Below are 15,070 nucleotides of genomic sequence, written 5' to 3'. Positions count from 1 at the left end.
GGTTAAACCGGAGTTAAGCTGAGCTAGGGAGAGTTGAGCAGGGATACAGACTTGGGTTTAGGACCGTTCAAGAGCTGGGAAACTTCAGGATAAACTCAGGTTTGTCCGAGCTGGGCTTAACGGCGGTTACAAGGACCTGTTCAGCTAAGCTCGAGTCGGGGGCGAGGCTGACCTGAGTTATTTCAAGCTTGTCTAGAGCCGGGGTGAGCTGAGCTAGGCTTATTTAACCTCACGCTGGGGTAGAAATCTCCGTCAAGCCAGGCAATACCTGGGCTGAGCTCGTTTATGCGTAGAGCTTCAGCTGTAGCTGAGGCTTAGACAAGCCGGGCAGGGCACCATGCGACTCCGCGCGGGGAGTGTGCCCCCCGCACTGCGTCTGGCTCTGTGCCTCGCCGTGTCCATGCAGGTGCCCCCCACCGGGACCCCCACCGCGGTCGCCTCGTCTCCCACCAAGAGGCCCGCGACCTTCTGGCCTCGCAGCAGCAGCAGCAGCTCGCGTGAGTCCCGAATAGAACCCGGGGTAGTCTCTGTTGTGCACTAACCTGCAACGTCAACCCCATCGCGTGAGCTTTCTTTAAAGGGGGGGGGCGGGTGGTGGCGGGGGCACGACACAGTCAATGTTAAACACGCTGTAAATCGGTGCTGAATGCTAAACAGAATGAGTAAGCGATGTGATTTTCTTGCGGCTGTTGCTCATTGCGCTCTCTCGCTCGACGATGAAAGGCTGCTCCGTTACATAATTGTGCGGGGAAGGGGGGGGGGCAAGCCGCTTTCAGCCCCCCACCCGTCAACCCCCCTGTCTCACCCCCGCCCCTCTCAACCATCCTCCTCACCCCCTCTCTCTCTCTCTCAACCCCTCTGTCTCAACCCCTTTGTCTCACCCCCTTTGTCTCACCCCCCCCCTCTCAACCACCCTCCTCACCCCCTCTGTCTCACCCCCCCCCCCCCCCGTGTTAACCAACCGTCTCACCCCCTTGTTTCCCAACAGCTCCATCTGTTCCGTTTGTACCTCAAGAGCAGAACGCAGGGCGCCCCATTGCCGAGCCTCCGGTATAGTGCACAGAGGACCCATCAGCCCCATCAGCTGCTGTGTGGTGCTCCGCTGCTACACCACCGCGGCGTCCAAAACAATCGCGCAAACGGTGGATACGAGATGTTAGCTACCTCGCCTGGTATACAGGAGATCTTGGGTTCGATCCCGACCCTGACGCCTGCTGTATATTTTGAGTTTGCGTACGTGATTATGATAAGCCACTGCGTTGAGCTATCATTGTGATTGCCAGGTAAAAAAAAAGTTTACTTTTTCGTTTTTACCAGTCGCACAGCTTAATCAGACACTGACATCTGACACTCAGAACCAGACATGTGCTATTGTCCCAGTAAAATTGCCAACCTTGATCCAACTCTGACACGTGGTCGGAACTGTTGGCCCGGCTTTGGCTGAACGTTGACCCAACGTTCCATGTTTACAGAGACCCTGCATCTCTGGGCATGGGGCCATTAAAATTAAACCCAATTAATCGAACAAGTGACGATTATCGCGATAACCGTTTGGCGCAACTTTGTACCGTAATTGTGTTTCCTATATCTTGACGGTATTGGGTTTGTTTGTGTTGCTTAATGTAACTACAATCGAGTTCACACTCGATGAGCCTTCTAGCCGTCGCCACTCTGGCAACTTCTACCGCACGTGCTGTCGCAAATCGTGATCTCATAGGGTCGCCACGTCGTCAGTTACATCGGAAAACGATTGCAAAGCGCGGATTTAATGGATAATTGTGTTATTTAATCACTATGTTGCTAATTATACCGATACGTTGCTGCTCCAACGTGGCATCACTTCTCGTGGTCCCTCCCCCCAAGTTGGTAGAACTTTGTTCAGTTAAAGTATCCTCTTCGCTGTTATTTCGTACACATTTAATGGTGCTGTTTGCTGCTGTCCGCTTGGTGTTTTTTTACGTTTCAGTCCTGTTATCAGCAACCATTATATATAAACATTTAAAAATAAGAAACTGTGACTGGGGATCGTGCCCACTTGAGTAGTCGCTGTAACCGGGCCGTGTGCCCACGTGATGAGTCTCTGTAACCGGGCCGTGTGCGCACGGTAAAAGTCGCTGTAACCGAGCCGTGTGCCCACGTGATGAGCCTCGGTAACCGAGCCGCGTGCCCACGTGACGAGTCTCTGTAACCGAGCCGTGTGCCCACGTGACGAGTCTCTGTAACCGGGCCGCGTGCCCACGTGATGAGTCTCTGTAACCGGGCCGCGTGCCCACGTGATGAGTCTCTGTCACCGGGCCGTGTGGGCACGGGATGAGTCTCTGTAACCGAGCCGCGTGCGCGGGCACCACCCCCACCCCCACCAGGAGGAGCAGGGCGGCAGCGGCTTCTACTCGTGGCGCGCGCTCTCCGGGGGCGAGGCGCGCGCCCTCTGGGAGGAGCTCCCCGCGGAGCGGCCCGGCGTGCGCGCCCACCCTCTCCTGTCGCAGGCGACGCGGCGAGCCGACGTGAGTGAGACCCGGGCACAGCGCCGACCGCTGCACCGCGCCACGGGCAGCGCACGTCGTATGTAATGGCATGCGTGCGGTGGCCTGGTATGCAGGAGGTCGTGGGTTCGATCCCGACCCTGGCAGCGTGTATATTTGGAGTTTGCATGATCTCCCTGTGGTCGCGTGGATTTTTTATCCGGGTCCTCTGGGTTTTCTCTCCATATTTAGAATCAACATCACGCGTTTAGAGTCTTTGGCCGCTGTGAATTTCCACGTGATAAGCCACTTGTCGTTGAGCTATCGTCTGTGGCTAGGTCACTTCTGACAAAGAGCGATATAGCTCAGTGGACCTTTGCTGGTTAAATGAACATAGTTTTAGTTTAACAGATAGATGCATTCAAGGTTCCATTGCTCTCTACTGTCATCTCCTGATCACTCCAGAGCCTTAGTATAAAGTGGCTAGCAATCTCCAATACAAGTACCAACAAGGCTCAAATCTGCTTCGCTCTCAACATCCGGCGAGGTCAGACTGGATCGCCCTTCCAAGCGCTCGCTCCTCTCTCATCGCCAGGGTATAAAATGTTACTCTGCTGGGTCATCGACCTGGGAAATATTCCCGCACCCGGCACACCGCATCCACGAGACCTCTCTCGCTGTGGCTGTGGCTACTGCGAGTCCCGTGCCACCAGCTCACCCGAAGAATATTCAGCGGGAGACTAATCCCCGCTCATCAGAAAGTAATCCAAGCTCATCGGACAGTAATCCATGATCATTGGAAAGTAATCCCCACTCCTTGGAAAGTAATTCCCTGCTCATCGGGAATTAATTACCGCTAATCGGAAAGTAATCTCCGCTCATCGGGAATTAATTACCGCTAATCGTAAAGTAATCTCCGCTCATCGGAAGGTAATCCCTGCTCATTGAAAAGTAATCTACACTACTTGGAAAGTAATTCCCTGCTCATCGGAACGTAATCTCCGCTCATCCGAAAGTAATCCCACCCCCCACCAGGTCTCTCCCATCTGTTTAACACGTCGTAGGCTTTCGCGACCGATATTATTCATAATTACGTTTATTGGTTTTCCATAATACAGGTTTATTTTGGGTTAGATCGTGTAAATATAAATGCCTCGGTAACCTCGCCACCAACCCGACACAGCCAATTAGTCAGGTTTGTCACCCATAAGTATCAATTGGTGACTACTTCAGCACAACCGGTTTGTTGGCGAGAAAAAGCCGCAACAATTACAATGTCGGTGCGATGTTTCGCCCGCGGTCACAACAACCCAAGCCTCACGAGTCGGCCGATTTGCCATCTCTCGCCCCTGCAGAGGTTTCGCCTGTCCTTCCCGTTTCCGTACTTCGGACACGACTTGACGGACATTGGAATCGCCACGGGAGGTAAGACATCACCTCCCCCCCGACCCCCCCCCCGTCTCTGCACGTGTATGCCTGCCACAGGGGTCAGAAAACTTCCAAAGAAGAGGAGGAGAAGCCAGTTTAGTTTTTTGTCTTTGACCAACATAGTTCGAGAGCCGCTTTGCACACGCGGAGCGACTTGTAAACAAACACAGCAGCAGGTACACAGCAGATGGCGGAACATTCTCACTTCAATTACTACTTTAATGAGCCAAGAATGTATGTGTGTCCCGCGCGTGACGTCACTCCACGTGGACCAGCCCCCCTCATTAATAATCATGAACAGGTGATGTCACTCCACATCGAACAGCCCCCCTCATTAATACTCATTAAGAGGTGACATCTTCCAAATTAATCCTTTTTCAAGGAATCCTGTCTGCATTAACCACACGACACCTGTGGTGAACGTACAAACTAAAAAGAGACAGCTTTCTTTAGAGCCGAGTCTCAAAGTGTGAGACCAGAGAACGCCAAAAGGCGAACAGTACAAGGGCGATGCCACTATCAGGGCATTTATAGCTCGGGGCGAGCAGCTACATCATGGGACAAGTACTGTGTATGGTCAATGCAGTGACACGATTCCTTGACAAAGCGATTATGTCTGGTGTTTTAGACATCTTAACACGCACGCGGTGGGACCTTGCAGCGCCCCGTCACGACGCGTGCCAGTGACTGTTGTTATGAACTCGTGGCGCCGCAGGGTTCCTGTCGACCATCGAGGGCCCTGGCCACGTCGACCTCACCTCGGCCCAGTTCATCGCACCGCTCATGGCCGACTTCGCTCCAGGACTCGACCCCCGCTCGTCCATCAACCACTTCGACAACGGTGACGATGGCAGGGGCCGCGATGATGATGGTAGTGGTGGTGGTGATGTGGTGGTGGTGGAGCGGTTTTGATACTCATGGTGGTGATGCTCAGGCTCGGTGATGGTGGTGGAGTGGCTCTGATGATGATGATGGTGGTGGAGTGGCTCTGATGATGATGATGGTGATGATGATGGTGGTTGTGATGTTCAGGCTCGGTGATGGTGGTAGAGTGGCTCTGATGATGATGACAATGATGGTGGTGGTGGAGTGGCTTTGATGATGATGGTGGTGATGATGATGATGATGATAGTGGTGGTGGTGATGTTCAGGCTCGGTGATGGTGGTGGAGTGGCTCTGATGATGATGACAATGATGGTGGTGGTGGAGTGGCTTTGATGATGATGGTGGTGGTGATGATAATGATGGTGGTGGTGGTGGTGATGTTCAGGCTCAGTGATGGTGGTGGAGTGGCTCTGATGATGATGATGGTGGTGGTGATGATGATGATGATGCTGGTGGTGGTGGTGATGTTCAGGCTCGGTGATGGTGGTGGAGTGGCGCAATGTCCGGCTGCAGAACGACTCGCGTGGAGCGTCCTTCACCTTCCAGGTGTCGCTGCATCGGTCGGGCACCATCGTGTTCGCCTACCGGGAGGTGAGCACCGCCACGGTGCCGCTGATGGCGGAGATTCTGGTGATGTCGGTAGTGCTCGTTGTGGCAACAATAACAGCGATGGTTGTGTCGGTGTGTTTTGGTAGTGATGATGATGGTGATCATAGCCATGATGATATTAGTGGTGGTTTTATTGGTTGTACTTTAGATGATGATGTCAAAGGGGGTGTTGGCCGTGGTTTTGATCATGATAAAGATGGTGCTGCAACTGCTGCTGTTGATGATGATGATGTCGGTGACGGTAATGGTCATGGTGTCTGTGATGGTGTCGGTGATGGTGTCAGTATTCGTGATGGTGTCAGTGATGGTCTCGGTGATGGTGTCGGTGATTGTTTCGGTGATGGTTTCGGTGATGATGTCGGTGATGCTGTCGGTGATGGCTACGTCGCTCCCAGGTCCCCGTGCCGATCGCGTCGCTCGCCACCGCTCGTCACCCCGTGCGCGTCGGCCTCTCGGACGCCTTTACCGTGACCCCGCCAGACGCCGCCAGGCCAGGTGGGCCGCGGTTCACTCCCTGCGCCCCACTCCCTGCGCCCCACTCCCTGCGCCCCACTCACTCCCCGCGCCCCACTCACTCCCCACGCCCCACTCACTCCCCGCGCCCCACTCACTCCCCGCGCCCCACTCACTCCCCGCGCCCCACTCACTCCCCGCGCCCCACTCACTCCCCGCGCCCCACTCACTCCCCACGCCCCACTCACTCCCCGCGCCCCACTCACTCCCCGCGCCCCACTCACTCCCCGCGCCCCACTCACTCCCCGCGCCCCACTCACTCCCCGCGCCCCACGTGTTCACCTTCTCGTACTTACCCGCACACCTCCGATTAGCACGGTTGGCTACGTACGGCGCGAAAGAAGTTCAACATACATGCATGTTACTCTACACTACACTGCTATAGAGTACACTACGATACACCACACACTATACACTACTATACGCTACACCACTACACTAAATTGAAAACTAGCTTTTTCAGAATTGCCTGTTGTGTTCAGGTTAGCTACGTACGGTGCGAAAAAAGTTCAACATACATACAACCATCCCATCACCCATCAACGATCAACCGACCTGTCAACCGTCCATCCGGCCCATCAACCATCCATCCCACCCATCAACCATTCATCCCACCCATCAACCACCCATCAACCACCCATCCCACCCTCTCTCTGATCTGTAATCGTTCCAGCAAGGGCTCTGTCCCGACTCGCCCCGGATCGCGACCCCACGGGGACACGGGGCGGGGCGGGAGGTGTGCGAGAGAATTGGTCACGGATATAAGCAGACCGTCCGCAGACACGCTCGTTGTGTCGCGTACGCGAATGGAGTAAACAAACCCGTAACGATAAGGCCAATAACCAGTCCCTCCAGAAAAACGCGATTATGCGATCGCAAGATTCCACGCAAAATCAGCCAAAGTTCGCATATTTATGCGGGGGGCGCGTTTTTTCAAATACGCCGCACTTTCGCCACATAAATTGCAGATTTCCGCGCGCAAAATATGCGGGCTTGCATGATTTCATAATCCCCGCATTTTCGTTGCAAAAAGTCACATATATCTTAGCAGAAAGTTGAAAAATGTTGCGTTTACTTCACACAAGCGCAGCCATTTCCCCTGTTGCCATGGGAACGTTATGAAGTGACGTCACTCATTACGCGACATCATTGAAAAGCTGCAAACCCCGCGATGCCAATGAAACCATGATGAAGAGTTTATGCAACTTTACAGTTGTAAGATTGCACTTTTTTGTTAGTAGTATGTAAATTTACATTACTGTAAGACTGTACTGTTACTGTATTGCTTACGTTACTGTGCACTGAAAACACTTATTTTAACAGAAGATGTCTGTTTTGTATAGCTACCTCTGCAAGACAGGAAGCACACATTTTATTTTTTAATATTTTATTTATTCATTTTTACAGAAGTTGTAGCATATTCATTTTGTAAAGCTACAGAACTTGTTCGACTCAATGTTTTGTAAGTTTGAGCCATCTGTTTGTTAAGGTCTGAAATAAAACAAGATGAGAACTTAAATATTCCCAGCACTTTCTGTGATGTAGTATGCTTGCTTATCATAGGAAGTAATAAGAAATGACTCTTTACATTAAAGTAGTAGCCTAGTGAATAGGGTGTTGGGGGAATCACTTTTTTTTCTCTTTTTCATCAAACCGCAGTTTTTGCAAGTTCCCGCAATTTTTGCAAGTTCCCGCAATTTAATCGCATAAAATTGCATAAATATCCCGCATATTCCATCGCATTTTTTAAGAAAACGTGCCGCATAATCAACGATTTTTGCCCGCAACAATCACCAAAAAACTCCGCGTTTTTCTGGAGGGACTGAATAACACACCGGTGTGCTGTGCTTGTCACGAATTGGCACGTTCTGTTCACGTGACGAATCTTGCTAATTGGCTGAGTCGGGTGGTGGCAGGTTTAACGACACTTTTATATTTACGCGATGTAACACAAAAACCTGTATTGTGGAAGACCAATAAAACTAAATAACATGTATTGCATTTTACGGTAAAACATGAAACGGTAAGACAAGGAGATGGCGTGAGTATTTAACTCACGATTTTTTGGTTGGTGGCGACCTCCCAATCGTGAGAATTCATCAAATCGCTTTTGAGTGTGCATTCTTACAATTATAATGTTCTCTAACCTGTATGCATGTTGTATGTGTATGTACAGTATGTCGAACTTTGTTGGCACTGTACATAGCCAACTGTGCTGCTATGGGGGAAGGACAACACACTAAACACAAAAATCGGTTCTAAAGAAATTCGTTTTCAATTTATATTTAAAAGTACATAGCTACAGCGGCTTCCTAATCGGAAGGAAGAGCGTTCCACTCTGTACCTTCTCCCCGTGCCGTCTCTCCCTCGATGGACTATCTCTGTACCTGTGCCCTCTCTCCCCACGTGCCCTCTCTCCCCACGTGCCCTCTCTCCCTCTATGGAATCATAATCAGAAAGGGGTTTTATTCGCCATGAAAGTTCGCACAGACAAGGAATTTACTTTGGCCAGAAGGTGCATACATTCAACATATAGGAATCTTAAATCTTAAATAAGTGGTTAACAAGTCTAACTATACTAAAGGTACAAGTCTAACTAATATTAAAGAGCTAAAGTATGTAAAAAATTAATAAAATAAAATCTAAAATATACAATAGCTATAATATGCAATATAAAATTACAATAATGCAAATAGGGTAACATAATGCAAATATGACAGGGTGTCATTGTGCAGATATTGTGTTAAAGTCAGTTTGAGCGTTAAAGTCAGTTTGAGCCCCTGGCCTTGTTGAAGAGGCCAGCAGCAGATGGGAATAAACTGTCTATCTCCCACCCGTGCCCTCTATCTCCCACCCGTGCCCTCTCTCTCCCACCCCACGTTCCCCTCTCTCTCCCACCCGTGCCCTCTCTCTCCCACCCCACGTGCCCCTCTCTCTCCCACCCGTGCCCTCTCTCTCCCACCCCACGTGCCCTCTCTCTCCCACCCCACGTGCCCCTCTCTCCCACCCGTGCTCTCTCTCCCACCCGTGCCCTCTCTCTCCCACCCGTGCCCTCTCTCTCCCACCCCACGTGCCCCTCTCTCTCCCACCCGTGCCCTCTCTCTCCCACCCCACGTGCCCCTCTCTCCCACCCGTGCCCTCTCTCTCCCACCCCACGTGCCCCTCTCTCTCCCACCCGTGCCCTCTCTCTCCCACCCCACGTGCCCCTCTCTCTCCCACCCGTGCCCTCTCTCTCCCACCCCACGTGCCCCTCTCTCTCCCACCCGTGCCCTCTCTCTCCCACCCCACGTGCCCCTCTCTCTCCCACCCGTGCCCTCTCTCTCCCACCCCACGTGCCCCTCTCTCTCCCACCCGTGCCCTCTCTCTCCCACCCCACGTGCCCTCTCTCTCCCACCCGTGCCCTCTCTCTCCCACACCACGTGCCCTCTCTCTACCACCCGTGCCCTCTCTCTCCCACCCCACGTGCCCTCTCTCCCCACGTGCCCTCTCTCCCTCTATGGAATCATAATCAGAAAGGGGTTTTATTCGCCATGAAAGTTCGCACAGACAAGGAATTTACTTTGGCCAGAAGGTGCATACATTCAACATATAGGAATCTTAAATCTTAAATAAGTGGTTTACAAGTCTAACTATACTAAAGGTACAAGTCTAACTAATATTAAAGAGCTAAAGTATGTAAAAAATTAATAAAATAAAATCTAAAATATACAATAGCTATAATATGCAATATAAAATTACAATAATGCAAATAGGGTAACATAATGCAAATATGACAGGGTGTCATTGTGCAGATATTGTGTTAAAGTCAGTTTGAGCGTTAAAGTCAGTTTGAGCCCCTGGCCTTGTTGAAGAGGCCAGCAGCAGATGGGAATAAACTGTCTATCTCCCACCCGTGCCCTCTATCTCCCACCCGTGCCCTCTCTCTCCCACCCCACGTTCCCCTCTCTCTCCCACCCGTGCCCTCTCTCTCCCACCCCACGTGCCCCTCTCTCTCCCACCCGTGCCCTCTCTCTCCCACCCCACGTGCCCTCTCTCTCCCACCCCACGTGCCCCTCTCTCCCACCCGTGCTCTCTCTCTCCCACCCGTGCCCTCTCTCTCCCACCCGTGCCCTCTCTCTCCCACCCCACGTGCCCCTCTCTCTCCCACCCGTGCCCTCTCTCTCCCACCCCACGTGCCCCTCTCTCCCACCCGTGCCCTCTCTCTCCCACCCCACGTGCCCCTCTCTCTCCCACCCGTGCCCTCTCTCTCCCACCCCACGTGCCCCTCTCTCTCCCACCCGTGCCCTCTCTCTCCCACCCCACGTGCCCCTCTTTCTCCCACCCGTGCCCTCTCTCTCCCACCCCACGTGCCCCTCTCTCTCCCACCCGTGCCCTCTCTCTCCCACCCCACGTGCCCCTCTCTCTCCCACCCGTGCCCTCTCTCTCCCACCCCACGTGCCCTCTCTCTCCCACCCGTGCCCTCTCTCTCCCACACCACGTGCCCTCTCTCTACCACCCGTGCCCTCTCTCTCCCACCCCACGTGCCCTCTCTCCCACCCGTGCCCTCTCTCTCCCACCCGTGCCCTCTCTCTCCCACCCGTGCCCTCTCTCTCTCACCCCACGTGCCCTCTCTCTCCCACCCCACGTGCCCCTCTCCCCGTGCAGGCTGGTCGCGGCGCGTGCTCTACGAGTACGAGCGGCTGATGCTGGACGTGTCGCTCGTGCGGAGCGGCGCTGCCATCCAGTTTCTGCCCCTGCCGAGTTACTGCCCCCACCGTCACGTGCACTCTCACCCACCCCCCCCCCGCACCTCCCCCCACTCCATAAACGTCGGCCTCATCATCATCATGATAATGATTAGTTCCCGCACCTCCGATTAGCACGGTTGGCTACGTACGGTGCGAAAGAAGTTCGGCGTGCATGCGTACCAAGTCATCAGCCATGGTCAATCCGCTGCTAGATGAAGGCCTCGCCAAGCCGTCCCCGCCTCTCACGTTCCTGCGATGTTACCGCTCGTTCCATCGCTCCGTCTCCGCAGTGGACGCGCTCTCTGGCCTGTCCCCTGCCTTGGCTGCCACTCCGCGATTAGTCTCGACCAGGGGCCATCATCCTCGTGTCCACACAATGGTGTAGATCCTCCTCCAGCGTTCCGAGCGCCCTTCCCCCAGCCACCCGTGCCATCGACCCCCGGTCTCCGTGTGAAATAAAAAAAAAGATTCCCACTGCTTCTGTGCAGCGCCTCACTGCACGCGCGCGACTCACATCCACCTCCATTGCACTTGAACTGCGGCTCTCGCTCAAACATTGCACGCGCCGTGTCGTTCAGCCTCTCTTCACCAATGCCCTGTGCCCCCCCCCCATCCTCAGTGTGCCAGCAGCTGAGGAGCTGCGCGGAGTGCATCTCCGCTCGCATCGGCTTCCACTGCTTCTGGTGCCATGGCGTGGGCAGGTGAGGCGCAGATACACTCACCTACACACTCACCTACACACTCCCCTGCACACTCGCCTGCACACTCACCCGCACACTCGCCTGCACACTCGCCCGCACACTCGCCCGCACGCTCACCCACACGCTCACCTACACGCTCACCTGCACACTCGCCTGCATACTCGCCCGCACACTCACTTGCGCACACGCTCACACACTCACCTACACTCACCTACCCACTCACCTATACACTCACCTGCACACTCACCTACACACTCACCTACACACTCACCTGCACACTCACCCACGCAATCACCCGCACACTCACCTACAAAGACAAAGATCTCCTCTATAGCCTTAACAGACTGTTGGGGCAAGTGTTGTTAGCGAGCACCTATAAAGGCCGGCACGGCAGACAAGGGGGTGGGTGGCCAACACCACGCCCGGCCGCCTTTGTCTCCCTAGTGGCGATGTTTACACACCGCAGCAGGTACTCATTGCAGGCTGAGTCAACCTGACCTGTAAACTCACTTATCAAACATCTGTACACTCACCTGTACACTCACCTGTACATTCACCTGCGATCGATTACAATTTAATCAATCCCCAGCGGTTCATAGTTCGAATTGAGCGGCCGTCCCGGTAAAGGCGCCACGGTGGCGGGATGTTAACTACCTCGCCTGGTATGAAGGAGGTTGTGGGTTCTCCCCGTGGTCGCGTGGATCTGTCTCCGAGTCGTCCCGCTTTTCGCTGCATATTTAGAAACGTGCCTTTGGAGTATTTGGCTGATATCAATGTGCACGTGACGATAAGCCGACTTTGTCGAGCCGTCATTTGTGATGGGCTGGTCGCTTGTGAACAAAAAGAGCGACACACCAGCTCAGTAGGCCTTACCTGGTCAAATAAAAAAATATTTTTTTTTATAGTTTTGGTTCGTGATAATAAGAATAATAAAGGTGGCTCTGTGGTTTTTTTGTTGTGGCGGTGCCCACGTGACCTGGCAGATGCTCCCATGGGATGCTGGATCGCTACCGTCAGGAGTGGGTGCACGCTGGTTGCCCGGAGAAGGTGAGGGACAGCAGTCCACGCTGCAAAGACCCCCCTCTGTGCAGCCGTGCAGCTGTACAGCCACTTGCGGGGTTCTTTTTGCCGCCGCCGCCGTATTGGCGACAGGGAGAACGCGTATTGTACGGATGTATATACCTTGAACTTCTTTCGCGCCGTTCGTAGGCAACCATGCTCATCTGAGGGGCGGATTTCGTATTAACCACTGCGGGGCTCACTCACTCAGTCAAACTTTATTTCTCTAAAGGCACCTTTTTGTTATTTTTATATATCTATATATATAAAATCGCAAATCTGTCTGTCTGTGTGTGTGTGTGTCTGTGTGTCGCCGGACCATACGCAGTTTCATTGGACGGCGGTTGCCCCTGGCAACGGGTAGCGACGCATTCGCTGCCGGGTGGACGCCATTTTTAATTCCCGTTAAAAATATGCGCAGCAATTGTCGTATAAACTCGATATACCCAGCGTTGCCCGGGGGGAAAATACATTTAAAATCTTATGAAAACTTTCAAACATTACATACCAATGAAAAAACAACTGTGTAATTACTTTTAAACCCGACGCGCCAAGAATCGATTCTCTGAATCGTGCAAAGGAATCGAAGGTTGTAGATTCCTTTACATTCGGACGATTCCCGTTTACTATAAGTTGCTTAAAGTCGATATAAACTGCTACGAACGGGAAATATCCGGCGTTGACTGGGCCAAAAATGTAATTAAAAACTCCTGAAAAAATAAAAAAACAATCAAAATGAAACTCCATCATTCAAAATGTAAACCCCCAACATGCCAGGAATCGATTCTTTGAATCGCACAAAGGACTAATCGAAGGTTGTAAATTACTTTAGGATCGCGCTTCCTGTTTAATATAAGTTGCTTATAGAGTTGATATAAACTGCTACGAATGGGAAATATCCGGCGTTGACTGGGGCAATAATATAATGGTGAGGGCGGTTGTGAGTGGCGATTGTGAGTGGTGATTAGTGAGTGGTGAGGGGAGGTTGAGTGGTGACGGTGAGTGGTGAGGGTGAGTGGTGAGGGTGAGTGTTGAGGGTGAGTGGTGAGTGGTGATTGGTGAGGGTGTGATTGGTGAGGATGAGTGGTGAGGGAGAGTGGTGAGGGAGAGTGGTGAGGGTGAATGGTGAGGGTGAGTGGTGAGTGGTGAGGGTGAGTGTTGAGGGTGAGTGGTGAGTGGTGATTGGTGAGCGTGTCATTGGTGAGGATGAGTGGTGAGGGAGAGTGGTGAGGGAGAGTGGTGAGGGTGAATGGTGAGGGTGAGTGGTGAGTGGTGAGGGTGATTGTTGAGGGTGAGTGGTGAGTGGTGATTGGTGAGGGTGTGATTGGTGAGGATGAGTGGTGAGGGAGAGTGGTGAAGGAGAGTGGTGAGGGTGAATGGTGAGGGTGAGTGGTGAGTGGTGAGGGTGAGTGTTGAGGGTGAGTGGTGAGTGGTGATTGGTGAGGGTGTGATTGGTGAGGATGAGTGGTGAGGGAGAGTGGTGAGGGAGAGTGGTGAGGGTGAATGGTGAGGGTGAGTGGTGAGTGGTGAGGGTGAGTGTTGAGGGTGAGTGGTGAGCGCGTGTATGTGTACCTATGGACGGGGGGCGCGTGTGTGGGGCGAGCGGTAGTATAGTGGTTAGTGCGCTGCGCTATGAACTCGGCGACCCGAGTTCGATTCCCACTTACTACCACCACCTGTGACGATCATTTGAACCAGTCCTGGGCCTCCCCTAGGTCGACTCAGCCTCAAACGAGTAACCGTGGTGTGAACATCGCCACTGGGGAGACAAAGACGGCCGGGCGTCGAGAATCCAAGTCCCGGGCGAAGCCGGGTAGTAAAGCTAGTCTATATATAAAGGTGCTTTAAAAGCTAGGCCGCTGTAAATTGTATTTGGGGCGGCTGAAACCTCGATTTGAACCCAGGATCTTCCGTGGTGCCGGCGCTGCGTTTCCAACCTCTGAATCGCCCGGCCACGTGACTGCCGCAGCCGTCACCACCGAGATCCTGGACACCAGTCCTGCCTCTGTGTCCCATTGCCCCGCCTGCCCTGCCCTCTGCCCCCCCCCCAACCTCTTCGTCCGACGCGACGCGACCCAGACACACGGTGACATCTGCGGCGAGGACCCAGAGCGGAACCTGACCTCCACAGCTCCGGGGACCCGGGGAGGAGCGACCACTGCCCCGTCCAGAGTTTCGCTCGGTGAGGTCCCTTCATCCCGCAAACACGGGACAGGCGTAGCCAGGGTGTGGCTCCTCTTCGATGTCCACGTCGCGATCCGCCAAATCTCGCCACCGCTGCCTCCACGCTGCTGGATTTGCCGGCCACGTGCAACGGCGTAGCCACGAGGCAGCATTCAGTGCCGCCAATCGTTCCCCTCGGCGTTCGATTCGCGAGGCGTTGAGTGAACGTTCCTAGTTTTCCCGCAATTTTTGGGCAAAAACGTGCAAGGTGGACGAGCGGGTCGTTATTGGCACCACGTCGTTGCACCGTGCTCGTTCTGCGGCTCTCTGATGACAGTACAACTCGAAACCACACGACCGTCGCTGCGTGCTGGCCGTTCGTTCATTCGAGTCAAGCCAGAGGGCCCCAGAGAAAACCCCCACGCGCACGAGCACCCCCGACACCCGGCACTTGCACGCACCAACACGCGCGGTCGAGCTGGGTAACCACGTGACTGGGAGCCGCGCTGGCACGCGTCCTCGC

This window comes from Lampetra fluviatilis, chromosome 2 (genome assembly GCF_964198595.1).
Source record: "Lampetra fluviatilis chromosome 2, kcLamFluv1.1, whole genome shotgun sequence".
In the NCBI taxonomy this organism is placed as follows: Eukaryota; Metazoa; Chordata; class Hyperoartia; order Petromyzontiformes; family Petromyzontidae; genus Lampetra; species Lampetra fluviatilis.
Note: the sequence above shows the minus strand (reverse complement) of the source record.